At 38.1% G+C, this 24191-nt stretch overlaps 1 long non-coding RNA gene across 1 annotated transcript in view; it reads left to right on the top strand.

The window, feature by feature from the left end:
• The window catches only part of LOC110402039, a 38000-nt gene continuing 14101 nt past the window's right edge, over nucleotides 293-24191 (top strand). Inside the window, exons 1-2 of the long non-coding RNA XR_002440837.1 lie at nucleotides 293-2434; nucleotides 12942-13043. This is a non-coding gene — a long non-coding RNA (uncharacterized LOC110402039). The remainder of the gene's footprint in view (nucleotides 2435-12941; nucleotides 13044-24191) is intronic.

The following is a 24191-nucleotide window of genomic DNA, read 5'->3' as shown; positions in this document are numbered from 1 at the left end:
ATTTATAAAAGCTTTGGTCACCAAATTACAGTAACTACTGATATAGTGGAGAAAGGGGAAATTCAAATCAGGTCAACTTTTTTTCTCATTGATGATAACATGGAAAATAAATGAAAAATATTTAGATCCAACCTGGAGTTTGGATCTAATGAGTTTTTTTCCAAAAAAATCTAAAGACATATCTATATAGCATAATGCCATCATAAATGATAAAGTCCTAGAAAAATGTGAAATTCCAAAATGCTTATTTTTTATGGAACACAGATGAAAGAACAGTGTGTCTCAGCCTGAGCCATATCTAAATGAAAAATTTTGGTTTGTTTTGACTACATCTATACTGTTCTTGTGATCTACTTCAGGGAATAATTGTTGCTTCCTCCAGCCAATTACTCCAGAACAGTGTGCATCCATGCTGTTAAGGGGATGGCTTACCCCTTCTAAAATTGATTCGGACAGCACTCAGTGTATTACTGGCAAAGAACATATTCCGGAAGCTACTGTGCCTACTCAATGCAAACACCCGTAAGCATGCCACACTTACCATCTGTCTGCCCTCGTGTGCCACATGTCCACACCATCTAGCTTGAAAAACAGCCATATGGAGCCAAACGCTGCTCAGTGGTCCTGGAGACAACAGGCTGCGTCTCCAGTTGCCACTGCTGCATGCCCTGTGTGACATCTTGTCAGATCTGCCACTAAGCCAGACTTGTCCTCCTATGATCAAGGTCAGTCTTAGTTACAGGATATTAATTCATTAGCTTTCTCTTTCAGAAATATCCTTGAAGAGGAAACACAGGCAGCTGTTGGTCATGTATGGAGAAATACAGTGTTGCACGGTGGCTCATGGAACCCAAAACTAGACACAGCACTTCAGATGTAGTCTTCTGGACTACAGAATGTAAGGATCACTTCTGCTGACTTGCTCCTTGCTGCCAGGGTGTACTGCTGGCTTGCATTCAGCTTTCTGTCCACTGGGGTACTCAAGTCCTTTACTCCAGAGCTGCTTCAGTCAGCCGCATCCTGCACAGTTGCACAGGGCTTTTTTTTTTCAACCCAGCAGCAGTACTTCAGATTTGCTTTCACTGAACTTTGCGAAGTTCCTGACAGTTCATTTGTCTAGCTTGTCCGGAGTGCTCTAAATAGCAGCTCTCTCCATTTTAAGTCACTCACAAACTTGATGAAGATATACTTCATCCCATCATCCAGGTCATTAATGAATACAGTCCCAGTACTGACTCCTGACAGATGTAATCCAACTGAAGTCACAGGCCACCAGCTGTGCCAGACAGTTCCTTCCTTTTGTTTCATATGCTACCCACATTGGTGTACAGCCATTTGAAATTCATCCTGACCTGTGCTGCTTTTAGAATGGATGTGTGAAAGCCTGCCTTGCCATGCTGTGCCTCTAGACATATCTGTTCTGGTTTTTGCTCTCTCATTCCTCTCTAGGCTGCGGTACCCATTACCTGGCATACATGCAGTCCTCCTCTCTAGGTCAGTAAGCCTGTTTGCCCACTGAATAGTCCCTGCTCCTCAGAAAGTCTGCCTGTGACACCTGCCAGTTAGCTTGGTTCTGACCAACTGGATGCAGTGACTTCCACTAGAACTTTTCCCTTCACATAAAGTACTGAGGGGAGAATCGCCAGGCCACCTGCCCCTAACCTCGCCCTTGCAGTCACTCTAGACGGACTCCACGATGACCCTGCCGGCACCACTGGCGAGCATCCAAAAGAGCTGCGAAGGAGAAGCTCAGGGGCTGGCCAAGTCTCACCACTCCTCTGTAACATCCCTGACGCGGGTCACTGGTGGTGACTGCAAGCATTTGGACCCGTCCCGTGCAAGAGCGGATCTCCAAAAGCCGTCATTTGCCTTTTCCTCCTTGCGCGGGAACCAGGCGGCAGTCCCCAGCGCTGCAGCCCGCTGAACACCGAGCTGCCGGAAGCATCTTCCAGCCCGGCCCGCGGACAGCGCGAGGATCACGTGCGCAACACCGCCCTGCGCGGACCTTGACGCGGCGCCTCAGCCAACACGTGCTGCTCTTTCCCGCCCGGCCCCAACCGCCGCCCGCACGCGCTGTGCCATCTGCCGCTCGCACGCGCCGCGCTAACGGCTGTCCGCACGCGCAGCCCGCCCAGCCCATCCCGGCCCGCTGCATATCGGCGGCGGCACTTCTTTCCGTCGGTGCCGGCAGCCGGGCTCACCTTTCCACCCCCGCGGGTGGCTGCCGGCATGGGCGCGCGCGTGCCTGAGTGGTTCTCGAATGCCCGTAGGGCGTAGGCGTCTGTAGCCTGGGGGCAGCGCGGAGGAGCCCCACGGAGGTGTGTTGCCCCATGTTGAGACGTCCTGAGAGCCCGCCTCATGCAGGATCGGGGCTGCGGGAAGAGAGGGCTGCTCCTGGCTTCCTTGTGGTCCGCTCACATCTCTCCTATGTCAGGTAGGAGCAGGAGTGTTGTATACAAGGTTTCTGGCCTTTTCTTACTTGTGTGGTACCTCCACGGTGTTTGATTACAGATGGGTCATGTCTGCCCCACATCCCCGCTGCAGGCACTTGCTGGGGTACCACGGGGGGCAGCTGAGTCCCCTCCGCTGTGAGCAGACAGCCAGCAGTCCTCTGTGAAGAGCCATCCTGCGGGGCATCCTCACAGCTTTTCCTGGGAAAGGGAAATTCTGTGCCAAGCTATGAATTTGCAGAGGTGCCAGAACAAGGGAGCCACAAGGACGAAAGACAGAAAAAAGGCTGCTTCGGAAAGGATGTGTAACTCTTACTTTAGCAAGGGAAGTGTAAGATCATCAGGTCTTGTTTCCTGGTGTTTGTGTGTATTGATTCTGAGATTATATAGGAGATCTCGGGGAAACAAAGTCTGTGCTATCGCTCCATGCATTAATGTTTTGAAAAGTCATGTGTTTCCTGTGCTGGTAGCTGCCCTTCTGAACTGATGATTGCCTTGTTGTTGAATCTTTCAGTTTTAATTTTACAGGTTCAGTCTGGAAAGCAATTTTGGTGTAAGACGGAAGTGTCTAAACGTTCACTAGTCTCACATGTGTTTGTTATCCAGTATCTGACAGAGACAACAGCTATTTTTTAAAAATCTATTGCACATTTTGATTTTACTGTCAGCATTCTCACCTCTGGTGAACTCGCTTGAATCCTCAGTCATCACCATCTGAAGAACAGAATGAAAGGACTGCGGAAATGACTTGACTTCGTCTAAAGATTCATTAGCAGCTGTAAAGGTCACATGCGTTTCTTCAGGTCTTGGTGACTAACAGCATCATAAGCCAAAAACCTCTCTGCAGTAACTGCCTTGATTTTATATACAGCATTTTCCATTTTCCATATAATTTTGTTATTTAACCTCATAAATTATGTTTCTACATTTTAGACTCACAGCTATAGTTTTCAGATGTTAATGGTCATACACTGTGACTCTGCTATTACAAACTCTATTATATTCAGAATATGTCTGCATAAATATTTACTTAGTATGACATAATTCCCTTAATTTGCAAAACCTCACATAGTCCTATCCATGTACAATTCAGAAGTCTATTGATTCTATACCAGTAAACATGGTTGGTTTTGTTTATAAGGTTTTGCTTGAAATAAAAAATACGATGATAGAAAGGAGGAGGAATCAAGATGTTTTAAAAAGAGCATGGAAGTTTAACACCTCTGTAAATTAGAGAAGTGTACTAGTATCGGCTAGGACAGTTAATTTTCAGCCTAGTGGCCCATCTGCTGGATTTGTGACAAAAACAGTACTGATAACACACTGATGCAACACAGAGCCAAGGAGTTTTTTGTTTCTCACGCTGCCTTGTCTTCAGGGAGAATGGGAGTGTGCAAGTCAATGAGTGGCTATGTGGTGTCGAGCTACCTGCTGGGGTTCATCCACAGCAGGAGTTTTTCTGAAAGGTGCACAGAAGTTTAACACCTCAGTAAAGTGGGAATCCACACAAGATTGGACCTCAGCATGGTAAAGCAAGTTCATCTCCAAAATGATCAGTAATGAAATAGCTAATATTGACATCTAATTGGTCAGTTTGTTTCAAAGTTAACAAGCAATGAAGTGAATGAGGCAGTTCAACTTTCTTGTACAGAGACTGCAGTAAAGTATCAGCAGAAATTGAATTTCTAAAATACTTGCATTAAAAATATGTAATCGGTCTATCATATATTATTCATTCAGGTATTCTTCAAAACAGGAAAGCTACCAGCATACTTGTCATGTTCTGGACTGTTATTCTTGCTGTGAATATCAATACTGTGATTAATTGTCCTGCCAACAACTTGCAGTATACGCAGGCCTGTTTATATTTCAGCAATTGAGACTTGTTTTCTTAAATTTTCAGCACCTCTCCTTCACGTTAGTTAAATTGCAATATTGGACTTAATAGGTCTGTAATTTACTATGTCTATTAATATTACATAGGAGTCTTATGCCATTTTTCCCCAACATGTCTGGCCAGGGATCCAGGTTATCTTCATTGGAATTCCCAGCTGGATTTTTTCCATAAAATACTCCATAAGAAGGAAATTTCAAAGTGTTCTTCGGAGACCTCATAGTCTCCAAGCCCTCGTTAAATTGCCATTTATACAATATGCTTCCTAACCACCAGGGTCACTTTGCTGTGAAGGTACATCGCAGTGGGAAAGCAGTAAATCTTGGTGAATATTTCACAACCGTCTCTGGCAATTAAGGTTTTGAAAGGCATCTTCTCTGCATAGCCAGTAAAATGAGAATCAAAAGGCAACTGCAGGACAGCCTAGATAAAATGAGCCAACTACTGTCATGTAGTATTTCATGTTGAGAGAAAAAACTCAAGCAAAATTGAAAAGTGATAGGCATTGTTGTGGTACTCCACTGTGTAGTAAGAAAAGATTCTATGGAGTGCTTTTGACCAAGGGAGAAAAATATTTTTAGGAGCTGTTGTTTCATTTCAAATATACTGAATTTCTTTGTTAAATAAGTATTCAGAGAGTGACAGTCCTTTTTCTTTCTTTCTTTTTGAGAAGTTTAGTCTCTGTTGCCAAGGATTCTCTCTTGCTGTGAAAGACTTTCATTGAATTCAGTCTAGACAATCTCTTCAGTGTTTCCGATTTCCATTAGACTGGAAATAGGATTATATTTCCACCCAAATTTAGGAGTTTCAATCTGCTGCTGGACATGCTGACAACTGTTTTGTAGAAACAAATAAGGCACATTAGAGACTCAGGAGCTAGAGGCTTTCTTCCCAAGCCCCCCCCCCCTCCGTTTTTTTTTTGCTGAAAAGCTTTTGCTCCTTACACTTCTGACACTTAAAAATACTGTAAAGAGTTGTGTCGATGCAGCTCTGCACATCAGTACAGTAACAAGATACCTCAGTTTTGTATGCAGCACACTTGGATACAAATACTTTTCAAACACTATCTAATTCTCATATCTTCAGTGAAACCTAGAGGCATTTTAAATGAAATTTTGAGAAATAGGGAAACTTGAATGGAATTTCTGGAAACAGATTAGCAAGAGTAGTAAAGAAATCATTGTCACATATACATGGATGAATGTCTGAAAGATGCAAATAATTTTGACTCAGAAATGGTAAAGCCACAGATGAGCTCTTAAAGTTTCTAGTGAAGACAATTTGACCATTATTTATTCTAAATATTATAATACTGTTCTCTTATTTAGGGACCATTTGTTAACTCCTGTCACTGCTTATTATCTTACTACATCAGTAATTAGGGTGACTGAGTAAAAACAGTTGTGTAGCAAGGAAAAACTTGAGGAAGTCAACAATATCACTTTTTACTGTATAAATTTAGAAAAATAATCAAGTAAGAAAATGACAATATTACTGGCGGGTGTCTTGGCAGTCTTAACAGAATGTAAAAATGAAGATCACTGATGGATGTGAGCAGATGAAAATGCACCCATTAAAGAATTATTAAATATTCTCTTAGGACAATTTCTAAGATGGTCCACTTGCAAATTCACAGAATTGTAGGGTTGGAAGGGACCTCGGGAGATCATCTAGTCCAACCCTCCTGGTAAAGCAAGTTCCCTACAGTGGGTTACACAGGAAAGCATTCAGGTAGGTTTTAAATATCTCTCGAGAAGGAGACACCACAACCTCTCTGGTCAGCCTGTTCCAGTGCTCTGTCACCTCAAAATAATTTCTTTCTCACGTTCATATGGAGCTTGCTGTATCTCAGTTTGTGCCCCTTGCCCCCTGTCCTGTTGCTGGGCACCACTGACAAGAGCCTTTCTCCATTGTCTTGACACCCATCCTTTAGATGTTTACAAATATTGATAAGGTCCTCTCTCAGTCTTCTCCAGGCTGAACAGTCTCAGCCTTTCCTCATAAAGGAGATGCTCCAGTTCCCTAATCATCTTTGTGGCCCTCCATTGGACTCTCTCTCTCTCGAAGTTCCCTGTCTTCCTTGAACTGAGGAGCCCAGAACTGGATGCAGTACTCCAAATGTGTGTTCATCAGTACAAAATAGAGGAGGTGGTTCCTCCCTCACGGTCACACTTTTTTGAATGCTCCCCAGGATACCATTGGCCTGTTAGGCCACCAAAGCACACTGCTGGCTAACAGTCAACCTGTTGTCCACCAGGACACCTAGGTCCTTCTCCACAGAGCTCCTTTCCAGCAGGTATTGATACATATGGTTATTCCTCTCCAGGTGGAGAACGCTTGCCTTTGTTGGACCTCAAAATATTCCTCTTCACCCAACTCCCTGGCCTGTCCAGGTCTCACTGAATGGCAGCACAGCCTTCTGTTGTGTCAGCCACTCCTCCCAGTTCTTTATCATCAACAAACTGAGAGTTGAAAGTACACTCTATACCTTCATCCAGGTCAAATTGCACATCTCCCATTCTAAGCATGTCTGTTTAAGCAAAGCTGTTATCTCCTCAAAGCATGCAAATTTAAAAAGCTAAAATAAAATTTGCTTTTTAATCATTTTTTAATAGTAATGTTGCAATCAAGCATTTCCTAGCCTTTTTTAAAGTTAATTGTTTGTATAATTAGTCATCTTACTCTGAAATAGCAAAAAAGGTTTTCTCAACACTACCAAGATTATGAAATAGTTAATAATGCAGCATCGTTTTTAAGTACAGATAATGGTAATGAATCTTATGTCTTCCTGTATGTTGTTATCATAGGAAACAACATCATGCATGTGAGAAATAGGAAGAAGATACTTTGTTGTGCCACTGAACAAGTTGCTAGTTAGAAACCAGTAGTTGTCAGAAAACTGGTTGCAATGTGAAAATGAAACAACTACTTTTTACATATGGCTCCACCATATATTGCATGCTTCACTTGCATGATTCATTACATATATACTTGTTCCTAGCAGCAGCACCAGATTTGAGCCACATTTTTGGAAAAGCTGTCAAGCATTAATATTAAAGATCATGAAACTATGTAATGAAATTATATTTTTCATACAATCTTCGTGATCGCAAGCACATAGGACTCTTAATTCTTTGAAGAACTATTTCAGAGTCAACATCTCTCTGCCATGAACTTTGAAAATAACTAAGGAAGTAAAAGGGGTAGTCAAATCAAAAAGAAACAAAAGTTCCCAGAATTGACGTTCTACTTCTTACAGACCTGCCTCAGAGGTCCAATGACACATACTCATAAATGTAATACTTACCTATGTATTTTGAAACACCAGAGGTAACACAAAGTTCAACTTCTCCTGTGTGTCAAACTGAGCTCAAGGACGTGGTGCAGAGAAAGTTTCACCTGTGCTGGACCCCAGTGAATGATATGGGCGTGTCAGAATAACAATACTTCACAGGAGTCTTTCTTCATCCAATAAATTTGCGGAGAATGTTGAAAAATCACAGTTCCAAAAAATGATGAAACATTTAAAAAGTGACAGAAAAAAATATTTTTCAGTAGAGATAACAGAACTGATTTTAAAATTATGCTACATACCATAACTGAAATGTACAGCTGCTCTCAAAGTCCAGTAAACTCGAACCATTAACATTTGCTGAAGTACCATACATAAGGAATTCAATAGACCAATTTTCATGTAATCAAACCACAGCAGTTTAACATTTATTACTTGTGAGACTATTTAAACTGTTTTGATCCTTAATTGTTGGAAAACTTGCTTGCTACATCTAGTTGCAAAAAACTGGAGAATTCTGGTAAAAAATAAGCTGACATATACAGTAAGTGAAAGGCTGACGTACAAGCAGTGACTATTACTTAGTTGTATTTCTTTGTACTTTTTCTTTATGCAATATTACTGACTACATGATCCAGAGCAACTACAAAATGAGAATTCAGATATTCTGAAGCCCCATAGAACGCGTTATCCTCTGTCCGAGGTGAATACAATTGCCGATAGACTAATCAGGAAATGCTTCAGGGCTAGGAAAGGGTTCAGCAAGATGCTGAAATAGAATAATGGAGACATATAATAAGTCTTATAACACATGTGGTAAGTTTTGCATGAAGACTATTTATCAATACAGGTTTCAGGCTAGGTTCTGATCTGATTAAAGTACTATTGCTCGTTACGTATTCCAGCTCTTCAGGAACTTCCAGCAGTAGGAAATTCAGCGTTACACTTAGTAATTGCACCACTGTGGTAGTATGGCAGTACACCTATGGTAGGTGTCGCATTTTGTACCATAAACATCAGATGAGATATTCTATGTGCTTGGAAGTAACTGATACTAAATGCTGTCAAAAGCGGTATACTGGATTAAACAGAAAAACGCGTGATATGGCATTGAGTTCCTATGTTTATCTTTTCCTACAACATAGATAATATATAGTTGTATTTCCTATTCAACTTTGCCAGAATTGATGCCAGTATGAAACGTCAGTATGTGATGCAATGTAAATTTCAAGTTCCCAGGCTGTTCTGAAGATGAAATTTTAAATGGGCAATTGGGCATTCTTCCTGTCAGGGCTCTGAGTGCACTAATAGGCCTCAATGGCCATGATCAGCCTCATGTATTAAGACATTAATACCACACCCTCTACTCATGGCCTAGGAATTCTAGTTTTAGCACAAGCTTGGGCATTCGTTCTTTTGCTCAAAGTGTGCTGTAGGTATACCTAACTCCAGCTCACAGCCATGCCTCTATCTGACCATGGATGGATCTCAATGATCCAGAATCTGACCTATAGACTGATTTCTAGCTTGACTTCAGACCTGCTTTGTCACTCTTCTGGCATTCACTGAACTGTATCTATCTTACCTGCTGTCCCTAGATGTAACCTCTGCCAGCAAGTCCTCTGCCTTGCCGGCTTTGTTACCATGCTCAGCTTCCTGTCCCTTAGGGAGCAGCCAGCCCTTGCTGCCTCCTCATATTTCACATGCATTGCTTTGTCAGGTAGGACATCTCAAAAAGTGTCTAAATGCATGGAAAATATGTATTCATAAATATACCACCTCTAGAGTCACGTACATGACAAGGCTGTCCTTTCTTTCCTTAGAATTCACTAATGCAACTACAGCTCAGTGTAGAAACTAAGTAAGCACCCATAAGATGTTTCTTGGGCTAACTTTTCTCTACCTTGTTCTAGTAGCATGCTGCGGTGATGTATTAGAGCATAATAAATATGCTACAAAGCAGCTTTAATTGGAAAGAATGGAGTTTGATTTGTTCTGGTGATGTTGCATTGATCATTTATTGGCACTTAAAAAATAAGCTATCATTTAATCAGTTTTCTTTTCCTGGGCACCTTTACAGTAACCTCTTCACATGCTCAATTCAGCAGTTTGAGTTCTTAGAGCTCAGTGAAATATGTCAGAAAAGACTTCTAAGGAATTCCCTCAATTTTTTTTCCAATTGTCTTTGTATAGAATATAGCATTCTAGAAAAGATACTCTCCTCGTTGAAGATGGAAAATCACAGAACTGTAGTCTGACACTAAGGTGTTACACATCTGTTGTGCTTTTACAGTATTCCAAGAATTTACTAGTTTATTTTTAGAAAAACAGCTTTTTTGTTGTTGTTGTTGGATTTTTTCCTCTGCACTTTTGAAAAGCAGGACTCAAATTTGCCCTACCTCTCTAATGGTAGTTCCTATGGGAAATTCATTAATTTAAGTTTCCTTATCATAGTGGCTACTGTTAAATAGAGTGACTAGTCTTCCTGCCTGACCCTCAGCAACCACTCATCTGTGTATTTCCAAGCAGAAAGCAGAGGCTACTGATGTTATCAGTTGTGACATTAAGTTAGGCTTTATGTGAAAGCGTTATCTTTTGGGAAAACCCAAGAAAACAATAAAGAGATGGAAGAATTTCATTACAAAATGGCTAACCATTGCTGTGCTTACCTTTAAGTATTGACACAAATTATTTGCTAATTAGCTGTTATAGGTTAACTCTGACAAAGAGAATCAGAAAACTAGAAGTGTGAAAACTACGTGAGACAAAAAGTAGTATAATAAGTTGTAGGGAAAGGCAGTAGCAGATAACCAGCTCTAAATTACACAAAAAATGGGCAACAATTAAAAACCAGTTAAAGAAAAAAAAAGATTTACTTACCCATCCCTGCTGAGTATTATATCATGTGATGCAGAGCATTCTCTTGGTCTGTTGGTGTCTGTTGTCCTGACTGTGTCCCCTCCCGATTTTTTTCATACCCCCAGTGTTGGTGCTGCTGGGATAGTGGGAGAAACAGAGTACCTTGGTTCTGTAAGCAGTGTTCAGCAATAGCTAAATCATCAGTGCATTATTAATGCTTTTTGTGTCACTAATCCAGAACGTAGCTGTAGACAGGCTAGTACACTGAAAGTTGACTCTCTCCCAGACTAGTACAGTAACAAATTAATTGTTTTCTGACAGCTAACTGGTAATTAAGTTAGCTGTTCTTCTTGCTGTTCTCAGAGAATTAGTGTTCATGTCACCAAAGTAAATTGAGTCAATTTCCGTACTATTTCTCTTTTACTGTGTGAATACTTCAAGATGCGTAAAAGCAGAGCATGTATCAAGAATTCTTAAACTGCTTTTTGTCTCATGCCTACAGGATAATCACATCCAGTTTTTACCCTTTTAGAAGCTATTATTTACAGTAAAATGTAATCAACCAATGAAATTCACAAATTTAAATGCATTCAATACTTCACTCTGACACGATGTCAATAAATAAATATTACTTGAAGTAGGACAGAATCAATTCAGCATAGGATCAGAGATCAGATCATGCAGAATTCAGCTATAGTGATAAAGCCTCGTACTTATAGCCTCTTCCATCTTGTTTTCATCAGAGTTAAAACCATTGGAATCTGAGGAAAATGCTGAGACTTATTTTGCTTTTGGTGGATTCCTGTGCTTAGGTCATCGATCTGAAATCTCATATTGCAGTGAATATACCTTCACATATACCTCTGTGTCGTGCTCATTCATATCACCTAATACATGTACTGGAGTTGAGTATTGCCTGTCAGTTTCTTACAATCAGTAACTATCTATATGATGTCAAATTATAGCACAACAATTACTCTTTTCTTCATTCTTAAGCATATTGGGAGACTATAAAAACAAGAATGTATGTGAAAAAAAAAAAATTGAAACAAATGCTTTCCACTGGTACAAGGCAGCATAGACTTTGGTTTAATTTAACTGAACAAAAAGCAGTGTAAATTTGCATTAGGGAAAGCCATGAAGAATTTATTACTTCAATGCATCATTTAAAATGGTAAAGGCAAAAGTAACAAAAAAGCAATTGCTATTCTCTGCTTATAAACAGAAAGGCAAAACTAGGTTTTTGTTTTTTTTTCTCCTGTCCAAGATGGTAAGAAATACAGACTTGTGTGTAAGCTTGAGTATGAATTAACATCATAGCACGGGCACATTCTTTTTAGCCAGCTCATCTTCCATACTGATGAACTCATGCTTTACACTGTGAATAATAGGCTGGAGCTATGTCCCAGGGAAGCACTCCGTTGCTAACAGTTGTATTATGAATATGAAAGCTTTTATTTTAACTTTTAGACACTATCAAAGGCAGGTCATAGCCATGACACATACATACTCTGAGTCAGAACATTAGCGACTATGAAATATTAAGACATACATCTTCTCTATCTCACTCTATCACCTGCAGTTGTGTCTAAGAGGGAAGAATAGCAGCACTAGATGGAAACTATAATGTCATACATTAGGAGATTCAAGTGATGCTAGTAAGCAATAGCTTGTTTTGTTTGTACCTATTTTATACATAAATATGTTTAAGGATGCTGATTTTATCGATAAGCAAATGATTTGGTATTCTTAGATGTTAAACATTTTTACTTTGCTTTCAGTTTATAATATCACAAGAACCCAAAGATAAAATTTAAACCTCTTATATGCAATTGGGGGGCATAATTCCTTCAACTATTACTCTGATTATTGTTTGCATATTATTAGTTTCTTCACCTTGAACTGGTATGGCATTTCAGTGCTATGGGAAATCAATGGGGTAAAAATTTCTCATGCTACTCTGAACTGTTGATTTACATACAGCGACTAAATATCAGGTAGATAGTAGGGATGATAAAGAGACTAAAGAAGAGAAAACACATCTGATTTAGGGAATCTGTTAAATTGTTTGTAAAAGCTGATGTAGTATGTAGGGAATAAAAAAGTTTGTTTACTGATACCTGTTACATGAATAGAACTTTCTTTCAATGTAATTGTCTCTACCTTTGCATCTAATAGTATCCGCACACTTCAAGCTCAACCAATGTTTTATATCATTTTCCACTTTAGTACTGCCTGACTGTGCCCTCCTTACATACTTCTTACACTGTGCAGTTATACTCAGTCCTTAAGATGAGGAGAATGTTCTAACCGGTCTGTATTCGTCTAGATTCTACTGTTACCTGTTTCCTAAAGCAGTAAATTTTCATGTACATGTGAGTGTATGCTTCTGTAACTCAAATTCTTTCATTAATTTGATTTTCTAACTTTTGTCACCTACTTACAGGAGGCATCACGTGCTATAAATACTACCCACACCAGCATGCTTGCCAGAGAATTGAGGAAAGAAAATTTCTTGATCAGATTGTTTTTCCAGTGCCCCCTGAAGGTAATGATGTAATTACACTACACAGTGTAGGAGTTAAAGGGAGGTGAGGGTTGTAACATGAACAAAATTGTTTGGAAATTATATTTAAAGACCTGTTCTTGTCTTCTGTTAAAGACTTTACTATTTTTGAGATTTCTAGCTTATATTTAGTTTAAAAAAGCACGATTGAAGTGCTTTTCAAATGTTATTTTCAGGCTCTTGGTTTCCTATGGATTCTAGAAGTGTTGGACTAGCTAGAGTTATACTTTTGGGTGAAGGAGGAAACCAAAGCTTACATTTTTTACTAAAGATTTGAGTAATTACTTAGACCTTTATGTTAGTCCAGATTCATTTGTTCCGTCCATATAACCTGCAACACCAACGCATTTTTATTGAGAAGAAAGCAATAGAATAAGTGTACTGATGAGCTGCCAGTGAAAGAAAAAAACTAGTTGTCCATAATCCATTATTGCCAGTGTTTCATTCTGACTCTGCTTATCACATACCTGGGACTTATTATAGGCATGTAAACTCGGTAGGCAAAGTAGCATTGTGGACAAAAAAGAAACCAACTGCTTGTTCAAGGTGTGCTGTGAAAACTATGAGTAAACCCAGGAATTATGGTATGGATGGAATACTTGAAATCTTTGCTTTTATTATAGATGCTGTTCAAACCTGTGTTTTGGCACAATCACGGTTTTGAGAGCAGAAAGAGTTAACAACTTTTAAGTTTACTTGATTAGAGCTTGAGCAACAATGAGAGGAGTTACTGGACAGTTCTGATTAAAGAAAAAAGTACACCCAGTATTTAAGATGTTCTGGATTTCTCTCTTCTGCAGTTAATGAAGCCCTTAATCTTCTGTCACAAAATTATTTACTATGGCAGGTGGACCAAGGAAAGAAAATAGTGAAACAGAAACAGTAGAATAAAAAATAATAGTAAATAATGTCTCTATGGAAAAAATTATTTGAGGAATTTAAAGATACCGCCTTTTTCTGAATGAGACAGAGATAAGAATGATTCCCGGAAAAGTAGAATCTGTATCAACCAATCTGTGGAAACTTTGTTCCAATCTTATTCGTTGGTCTCTGCTGTCTGCAAATTTGGGTTGTGTACCTAATGGAAAAAAGATTACTAGTGTACTCCATTTGAAAAGATATCCTGCTTTATTTTAATTCTTTTTTTCTGGAATTTTTTTTAAAAAAAGGATGAAAGTTAAGGAAAAAAAAATAATAGATGGGTTTTCATCTTTCCCAGCTTCCCAGTACTCTATGATACTCCTTTGGATGACTGTAGAACTACTGTAAAATGATAGGAAACCTTTAGTCTCTTCTATTGTTCAGAAGTGTCTCCTTCAGGTCTAAGCCTGTCAGAATTTGAGTGTAAGTATCTGCTAAAATTTCTTGTAGTTCTGCATTCTACATAATTCAGGTGTCATGGGTAAAAAGAATTCAGGAACTTCAGAGTCTGTGTCTATACAATTTTTTGTTTCTACTGATGATTTTGCTACTCTGTAGACGACAACTCTGAATTTTTTTTACTGACATTAAATATTTCCCTTTTGCCACAAATATTTGGAGAGCCCAAGTGAGCTCCTCCTTTTGCAGTCTTATCTTAGGCTGGTCACACTATTAAAAACTGTTCCTGTGTTTCAGCAGTGTGCATTCCTTCTTGCAAATCACAGGGAGAACTGAAGTTTTAGGCTTAGAAGCTCTCAAATCTCTTTTTAGTCAGGATAATTGCCAGCACACAGAAGCAGTCACAAGAATAACAGTGCCAAAGTGCTTTAAAATGGAGAGTGAAAAATTGTCAGGTAGGAATTTGGCAATAAATATTTAACTAATGTGCTAGTTCAAATATACAGAACTCTATCCACCAAATGCAAAGTTACACAGAATGTAATTATTAAACACTTTTTGTGGGGAAAAATAACAGTATGTCATAGCCCCTCTGCGTATTTCATCTCAGCTTCTTGCATCTTCATTCTTTTAAATGATTAGTTGTAACATTTCCCCTATTATATAATAAATTGGGGAATGGAAAAAATCAACAGATCACTGATAGTTTTTCTGATGCTAATCCATTTGTCTGTCCTTTCTTGTACACAACCAGTAGCATTTTTGCTCAGCTGCTGAGTTTCACAGTTTATTGTATTACAGAAACAAACCCATAAAATTAAGAAGAAAAAACATTAAAACAGAATGTTAATCAACTAAACATGTGTGACCTTGCCCTCCACAGAGAGCAAGGAATTATGTCTCAAATATGAGCACAGAACATATACTTATATCAAGATCAACAGCAGAACCTGTGAAAAACAATGACTTTCATAATGGAGCTAAAGGCAGAGGTTATTTTTTGTCTTTTTTCCCCAATTACTTATCAAGCAAAAATTCAGATGACAGAATTAATATGGGTATATGATCCTCTATCTCAGCAGCCACAAAATCTTTGTCCAGTAATTAGCTGTCTTTCTCAAGGGAAGAACAAGGCTGGGACAGCAGAGCACTTACAGAGATGTTTCCATCAGAAATTTGATATTCCACTAGGAATCAGGAAATATGAGTGGTATTAACATCAATGACAATTTGAAATTCCTGTTGCTCGCGTACCTGCACTGTAGCCAGGAGTGAGGGTAAAATGGCTTTTCCACAGCACAAGAAATCAAACTGTTCTTATATTTAAAGGCTGTACTAATTCTTACTGGATATTTGAATGTTTCAGGCAGTTAATACATATATTTGAGACATCTTCTATTCAGCAGGATAGCTTTTTCCCTTTGGTTTGCTAACTTTCCACCCATTGCCAAAAATAAAGGCAATGCTATGTAACATCTATCTTTTAAATGGCAGATACTTTAAGAGCAGAGTAAGACAATTAGAAGGCTAGGTTAGGAGTCTTTGACAAATCCTTTTACCACATCTCTGAAGTTAAGTATTTTTCTGTTGCTGGATCCAAATTTATTAAGAATAGGAAAACTGGGGAGAAAAACACATTCATAAAGGTGAAGGAACAGTCTCTACTCACTGGGGTTCCTTTTAGTGGGTGATGACCATGCTGTAGTGATATTCAGTATCATATTTAAACTATAAGTTCTGTATATCAAGGAGTTTTTTCAGTGTTTGTGCAGCATCAATACAAATTAATGACAGAAGCAACAACTATTGAAGAGCTAGGACATTCAAAAGGAGTAGAGAAACTAGACCTGCCACCCAGGATGACTAGTGTCTGAACTGAAGCCTAAGTTATATCTCTTACTACTAAAAGTTTCCTTATAAAAACAACTTTTTAAGAAGTTTTCAGTGCATATACTTGGTCTTAATTTGTTTCATGTTGTGTAAGCATACATTCAAGCCTTCTAGCATCATCAGCCTTTCTGTATATCCTGCATTGGTTGAGAACACACACAAAAGACCTCACAAAAGTGCCTGATTTCAGTGCTACTGAACTGTACTTACAGTCACGTGGCTGAAGGCAGATGTTGACAGTAACAGACTGGATGATAGACATTAAGGTTTTTACTATAAACCATGCTTCTGAAGGTGTTGAACTTCTGTAATCTTTTATGTTATAACAATCTAAAATGGTCTTGTTAGAAGCGTTCACATTCTCTGATGCCTTATCAAATGATACTGGCTTTAGCAGCTTGTCAGTGATAACAATATGAACAGACGTGCAAAATAGATAAGTGGAGGTTAGCAGATACAGAAATGCAAAGGATCACCATTGGGCTTTACGTTTTGTCCAAGGGAGGTGTTCAAATGATTTAATTAGATCATTGGATATATGCAGAAGAATTAGAGGAATGTGTTCCACACTCCCATTATACTCAGGAGTTTTGCAGTCATTTCAGGTAAAATTTTTCTCAGCAGTCATTATTAGAGAGATCAATGAATGAGAGAGAAAGGTTAAAAACATGCATACTACCAGTAAAATACCAAAAACTTCCTTTTTCACCAGCATTTGGGCATTCTGTTGCAATATCAAATTTGTTGAAGTTCCGCAGAAAAAAAATGTTTGAACTAAATTGCATAGTATGAAGTTAAGATTGCTGCAGAGGAACCTGGAATCTTTTTAAATAGAAAATGCCGTATCTCATGGGTAATCAAATATATTCTTCAACAGCAAGCTAAAGTAACACACTTGCCACAGACATTAAAAAAAAAAAAAAAAAGCGAACTGATAGAGGCAAGTATTGCTTTTTAACTCCAGCCTGTAGCTAGAACTAGCTTGTTGTTTAGATGTAAGAGGGAAGGTATATGTGGAACTATGAAGCAACATATTCAGCTCAGTTTGAGTTGCTTGGTAATCAGGACAAACAATGAGCTTCTTCTCTCCCTATGCCTCCCCCCAAAAAAGGTGTATTTTAGCATCTTAGCCACAGAAGAACTGAGGTTTTTTTGGTAGGCTTGCTCCATTTTCTTTTGTGCCAGCAGGCTCTAGTACTCATAATGACTGGACAATATGAGGAGCCAGTCCTTCCACATCTCACTTCCCCAAAAGATTTTCTGTCTCTGGAGAGTCCAGGATAGATGTATTCTGCTAGAAGTCCATCACATACTGAAAAACAATGCAGGAGAAAAATAGCTATATGATAAGAGAGCTGCATAACTCAGGTTTTGAATGCCTGTTCAAGCAAGCTATGGCTCTTGGTCTAATTTATGTAATCTACAGAATACTGCATTTATGCTTGGAGATCAGAAAATATTCTCTCTAACTGGCAGTTTCCTGGCTACCTCTGTAAGAGGTTAATGACTGAACAATAATCCTACTCCTGGCACTGTGGAGACATACTTTTGATGGTTATCCCACTCTGTGTATCAGCCTAACTGGTTAAGTTTTTTTATTAGCTGATACCAAAAGATATTTTTGTAGAAGGATGATGATAGAAAAATTCAATACAGCTTCTCCCCTGACTATATGTATTCTATCTTTTTCTATAAACATCTAGTAGTTTCCCTGTCTAGGAAAGGATTTGCCCTTACCTTTTTCCTCTTTCTGCATTACAAACCTCTCAGTATACAACACTACTGTTCTGGAGGGACTACCATGGGCCTTTATCGACTTCCTAGCAATTTTGCAAGCTAATAACTGTCTCAAAGACATTTAATGCATATTAAAGAAAAATATAAAATTTGTCATTTTATTGTCTTTGTGAAATTGAAGTTATAAGTCTACATAATCAGTATAACAACAGCCTCAGCATGCTGCAGGACTCACAACATATGTTAAGAAAATCAATGCTCCCTGTATATTTTGCTATATTTTGCTTATCTCAAAATAAACATGAAGTTGTTAAAACTGATAAAATCTGAGCTCTAAAATCAGAAACTTTATTTTGCATGGGAGGGAAGGCCTGGATATCACAGCATGTACTGAACCTTTTTTCTAAGCTTCATCACCTTGCAGTTTGCACCTGACTGAAGACTGATACTGCATGTTTACGTGTGACTTAAGAAGTACAGCAGAAATTTAAAAGGGAAGACTTTATTTGGGAACAGAAAACCTTTATTTACTCACATTTGATTGCACGTCTCATTGCTATGATCAAAAATCTCACAGCAGCAGACTACTTGACAATGTCTGATATATGTGATGACCATGCTATTTGCTACTCTTGGCAAGTTTTTTTTTTTGTGGTCTAGAATGCAAAAGACTATACCAAGATTCCTTTAATAAAAAGGAGTAACTTTTCAGTATATGAGAACTGAAAGTACCATTCCTCTCACTTCTACAACATATTCAAGTGACTCTCTAATGTAGGATTTTGCAGATACTCTAGTGAAATGGTAATATTTGGTGTTCTGTAGCTAGCCTTCCTAATATAAATGTAAACCTCCCAGTCCTTATTGCTCTCCCTAGTGCTTAGTTTCTAAAGTGTTTACCCTCTGAGAAAGGGATTAGAGAGAACAAAAAAAACTAAAGAATGATTTTATCTGTTTCTTTCTTTATTACAAGTCTGTGGTCTTTTTAGTATCATAGAGCACCTGCAACTAACGTAGCACTGCATTGTGCCCAGACATGAAGGCTCCTTAGTGTGGTCTCTAGAAGCCATCAGCTTTTCTCTTCAGTTTTTCTACCCTGCTCCACCTTTCTCCTGCTACACTTCTATTCCACAGTGGCAGAGATAGCTCTTTTACCTTTCCAGATTGGCTGCATTTCCTCTGTAACCTCGGATAAGTTACTAGAAGCAAGTGCAAAGAGAAGTATTGTAGAACAATGTGCCTGTACTTGGTAAAAAAAGCAATTTTCTCAACAACTCCTGTAATAGCAAAATCAAATCTTTGGCATGACATTTTGGAGACTGTCCCTTCTTCCTTGTTACTTTATGAATTTTGGCTTACTGAGCAATCGAAGTAAACACTTCCAGATAATCTATTTGCTGTGCTCAAACTGTTAATAAAATAGTCAACTAAATCTCCTAGGGTAATTCAGAACTTCTCTCTTATATAAAGCAGATAATGGGCTGAGAAAACTTGACATTCCTATCTGTCATTAAAAATTAATGTCTAAAAGTAGCAAACATTTCTACCTTACTTTATCTACACGTAGACATGATAGGGGAGGGGCTGGAATAGCTTGAATGAGTACTGGTTGGGCAAGATAAAGTCAAGATTAGCTGTCTTTAAGCTCAGTGCTTGCTTATTTTAGATTTATGAGAAAGAAACAGAACAAAACAACTTTGCGGAAAGCTAGTTAGAAACTTTAGTATAAAGTATATATAATCCCTGGGTACTTGGGAGGTTGGCACTTTGTAAACCTGGCTTGGTTTTGCTCACCTAATATTGTCATAATATATTTCTTTTTATTATTTCTCAACCATAGTTTTAGTAGATAAGATTTTACCCCAGTGGGCTTTATTTGTTCAGGTTTGTTTTTGTTTGTTTGTTTAATGGAGGAAACATAAATAGAGATTAACTACAATTGCCAACTGAAATGAATTCACTTTAATTACATTTACAACTTATTAATTCACAGTACTTAGTCCTTTGCAATGGTTTCCTTAAGTAGGTAGTATCAGTTATTGAGGCCTCTGTTATATAAATGAGCATAGTTGTATTTCTACATACTGCAGCTTGCATCTCCTGAAATTTTGATTTTTTTTTAGCTGTAACTTCAAGCACTTAACGTTCTTGGAAACTTGGTAATTTTTACTAGGGTTCACAATAAGATTCCAGAGCTTTTCAAGGCACTAATTTAACAGAAATGAGACAAGAAATATAGGGAAGAAAATTAATATGCTTGTTGTAGGAGTTGCTTGTAACGTACTTTTCTACAGAAAACCATAGTGTAATGTTTTATCACAAATATACCTTTAAAAGAGTTGTACTGTCAGAGGAAACTGCATCTTAAAACATGATGTAAGTGCACAGTGTATATTATATCTTCTGCACCATTTCTTATGGTCTCATATCCAGATGGTATTTGCCCTGTTGAAATAGAATCATGACTGGGAATGGGATAGCTGCTGTTTAATTACAAAGGAAAAGGCTAATGTCAAGGCAAGTCAAATGGAACATGGGCTGGGGTAAATGATGGGATGAGTGGGCCTTCTCTTCATTTAACATACCAGTTTATCTTATGAACCACTGATGTGAACCCTAATTTTTCATCCTGAGGCTTGGGTTCTAATTTCCTTACAGATAGCACAGAGAATTCTGAAATATTTTTTTCTTGATATCAGCTTGGTGACAGTTTGTGCCTCATAAAAATGAATTGTAGGCCTTAGTATATAATTAGTATAGTAATAACTATAAGAGTTGCACATTTTTAATCATTTAAAGATGTCATATAATTATTATCTATCCTTTATAAATATTTGATGCAGATTAAATATTCCTTGGAAAAGTAAAAATAACACATTTATTAAAGGATTTTGGCAGGACTAATGTCACCAGAATATGTTTTCCTTTCTCCTAGAATTAGTAATACATAATCTTTCTTCAGACTCGTTTACCCCTAAGTATTAGAAAGATACGTTTCCAAAAGAAGGGGAAAAGCTACCTAAAAAGGTTAAAGAGGGAAAAATCAGAAGTAAAATCAGAAGACAGAACCAAGTTCTATCAGTTAAAGATTTTCCCTTTTTAGGTTCTCAGAGAAACCGTAACAAATTTTTAAACTTACAGTCATTAGTTGTGTGTCTTGCTTATGTGAGTACAGTAAAGCTGCTATTCTTTTCATAACTTTCCTGTGGAGTCCACAATGTGAGTAAACAGTTACTGTGGATTGCTCCAAAAATAAGGCCTCCTATTTATTTCCATGGAAACTGCAACAGCCACAAAGAGCACAATAGCACTATTTGATAGAGGAAATTCTCAGCTACAAAACATTATTTTTCAGCACAGCCACCACCATTTGCCGATTTACATGGATGAGCTGATCAAGACGCTCTTCATTTTGTGGTGTGACAGCTGTACATAGCCATCCAGAACTTGCCTTGTCTTTTACGTTGATGCCTCTGCTGAAATATACCACCCACTGTCTCCCTGTGCTCACATCCACTGTTTGGTCTCTACATACATTCCATAAGTGTCAGTGAATGTCAGTGGGTGACACGTTTTCTGCATGGAGGAATTCGATTCCATGCCTTTGCTACATGCACATTTCCATGTAAGGAGCCATTTTGTCAGACTGCCTCTCTGCTGCCGTCTGTCACACAGCAACAAAATGTAACGGGATATTGATGGGAAGGTTCTACCTCTACTGCCATATCACCAGCATCCAACTCTTATGGCATGGGCCCACATAATAAAATAAGAGACGTTACTTTTAGGAGTAGCCTCTGTATATTAATAAAGCCTGAGAAATTATACTTGTGGTGCCACAACTCAGGGAATTTGTATTTAAATGAAAGTTATTAACATGGTTGTAAACCACCTTTACAGCATGAAAAAAATTGCATTTAGCAACTAATTAAGTTGGAAGACTCTGTTTAAATTCTAAAATAGCTTGCATTGCTTGAAGGTCCCTTATGCATAACCCATTTTGATTCAAAATGGAACAGGATAACAAGAGCAAGGCAGAGACATAACTGGAGGAGTGATGGGGCCATGATTTAAAGGCACATACATTATTCAAGCTTTTCTCTGATTCTGGCCTCAGTAGAAATTTGAATTGAATGTTTTTACTCATTCATTGTTGAGATATGAAATAGTGTTATTCCTGCCTTGAGTGGCAAGAATAACTTGTTAGAATGGTAACCAGCCAGAATAAGTAGAGGTACTGAATTATTAGAATTAAGTGAATATCAACTAAATACATTGCAGGCTGAGATCGCAAAAGGCCTTATTTTTCTCGGGAGGAGCCTTTTATCACTCATGTTTCTGAAATCTGTTTGCTCTGTATGTATGAATGTATGCATCGTCGTGACTCATAAATTTCACCAGTGAGCGTAGCCATTCTGACGTGATGCTGGAATTGCTAGATAAAGATTCTGAAGTTGCTCTTTGTGTTGTAGCTGCAGTGAGCTATGCAAGGGCTTATTTATGAATCTGAAAAAGAGACAGTTGCAGAGTGAACAGAGCAGTCCTATAGCAGTAAGAAGATTCAAAAAAAGTGCTGGGCATGGTATCCAGGAAGGTCAAGAAGCACCACTGTTATTATGTCAAAGGACATAAGATAGAATCTGAAAAGTGAATTAACAGTTATATTAGTGACGTCAGGGAAATTATGTCTGTGCCACCACGACTCAGAAAATTTGTGGTTAAATAACAGTTATTTGCATGGTCAGGATGCAGAGTAAATATCAGATGTTAAAAATCTTGCTGATAACCTCATGTGAGATAATAGCTGTAGTAGAGAAGGTGAACTGACTGTTTTATACTGGGTAGACCATCAGTTTTATAAAGGAGATGTGGAAATGATTGGGTTTCTGACCAGATCTGTGCTTGAAAGGAACTACCATCTATGTGAAATGTTCTGAAACAATACTTCAGCTCAGCTTTAGGTTTGCCTGGGCTGCACTGAGTGAAGAGGAATTGTCTTGGGCCACATATAAAATAGATAATATAGTTAATATATGTAAGTAACAAAACTTACTATATTTTTAACGTTTTTAATAAAACGTTAAAAGAAGAGCAACAGAAACATAGAACTAGTCGAATATTTGACCTTTTTTTGTGAAACTAAATCGTCAGTCTGGTTCAGTGGAAGTGGTTGCAATTCTTAGTAAGTTCTCAAGGTATTTGTCAGAGATTTTTGATTACATTTTACTCTTCCTGTGCTTCATTCTTAAAAATAGTTGTTCAGAAAGATATGTAGTGCAAAAAAAGTGATGACATCAGTAGAGTGTGACTGTAAAGTGAGGGATATTTCTTTCTGGTTAGAGAGGGCTTACAAAGTCTGGTAACAAGACATGATCAAGTTTTTGAGTTGAATCTCTGATTGCAATTCTATATATTCCATATAAAATCTCACAGGTAATGTATATATGTCGAGTGTAAATGGAGTTGCTAATATAACAAAAAACTGATGACTTTTTCAGCAATCTTGACACCTATTCTCAAATTCCTTTATCAAAATGGAGAGCATGGCTGCATATTTTTTGCTGTTCGCAGTATTACATTTAGCCAATGTATTGAAATGCGTAAAATTATTTGCCAAAACTTGAGCTTTCCATAGTTTAAGTTTCATTTTGAATGCTGTTATGGTTTGAAACATAGCACAGATAAGCTGATTTTCACCTTGAAATATGCATGTTTAACTCATTTGAATGAATGATCAAACGCACCAAAAATGCTAAATCTGTGAGCTGTTTTTAATCTTCATGTTCTGGAACAAATTTTCCTTTCGATTCCATAAATGACTTGATTTCGTTTCACAAATTATAAAATCTTTTCAGCATTATACTCTGACTTAGCCACTTTTCTTCAGAAAAGTAGATGATGTCCGCATAATCAGCATCCATGTTTTTAAGGAACTTCTTGAATTGGTGATGATTCAGTCCCTTGGACTTCATTACAATTTGCATGACATTATACATTTTTAAAGCTTTCATTCCTAAATATGCTTGATGTACTTTGCAGTGATATTTCATCAAATGTGAGTTGCTGGTGGCAGTTGCATTGTCTTCTTTTAATTTATAACTGTGTGTGCTTAGTGCAAGAGGTAGAGTTAGCTCTGCACTGTGCCTGTATCTTGTCCTGATTTTAGCTAAGACAGTGTTAATA

The sequence above is a fragment of the Numida meleagris genome, chromosome 6 (genome assembly GCF_002078875.1).
Source record: "Numida meleagris isolate 19003 breed g44 Domestic line chromosome 6, NumMel1.0, whole genome shotgun sequence".
In the NCBI taxonomy this organism is placed as follows: Eukaryota; Metazoa; Chordata; class Aves; order Galliformes; family Numididae; genus Numida; species Numida meleagris.
This window is presented reverse-complemented; position numbering and strand designations above follow the sequence as displayed.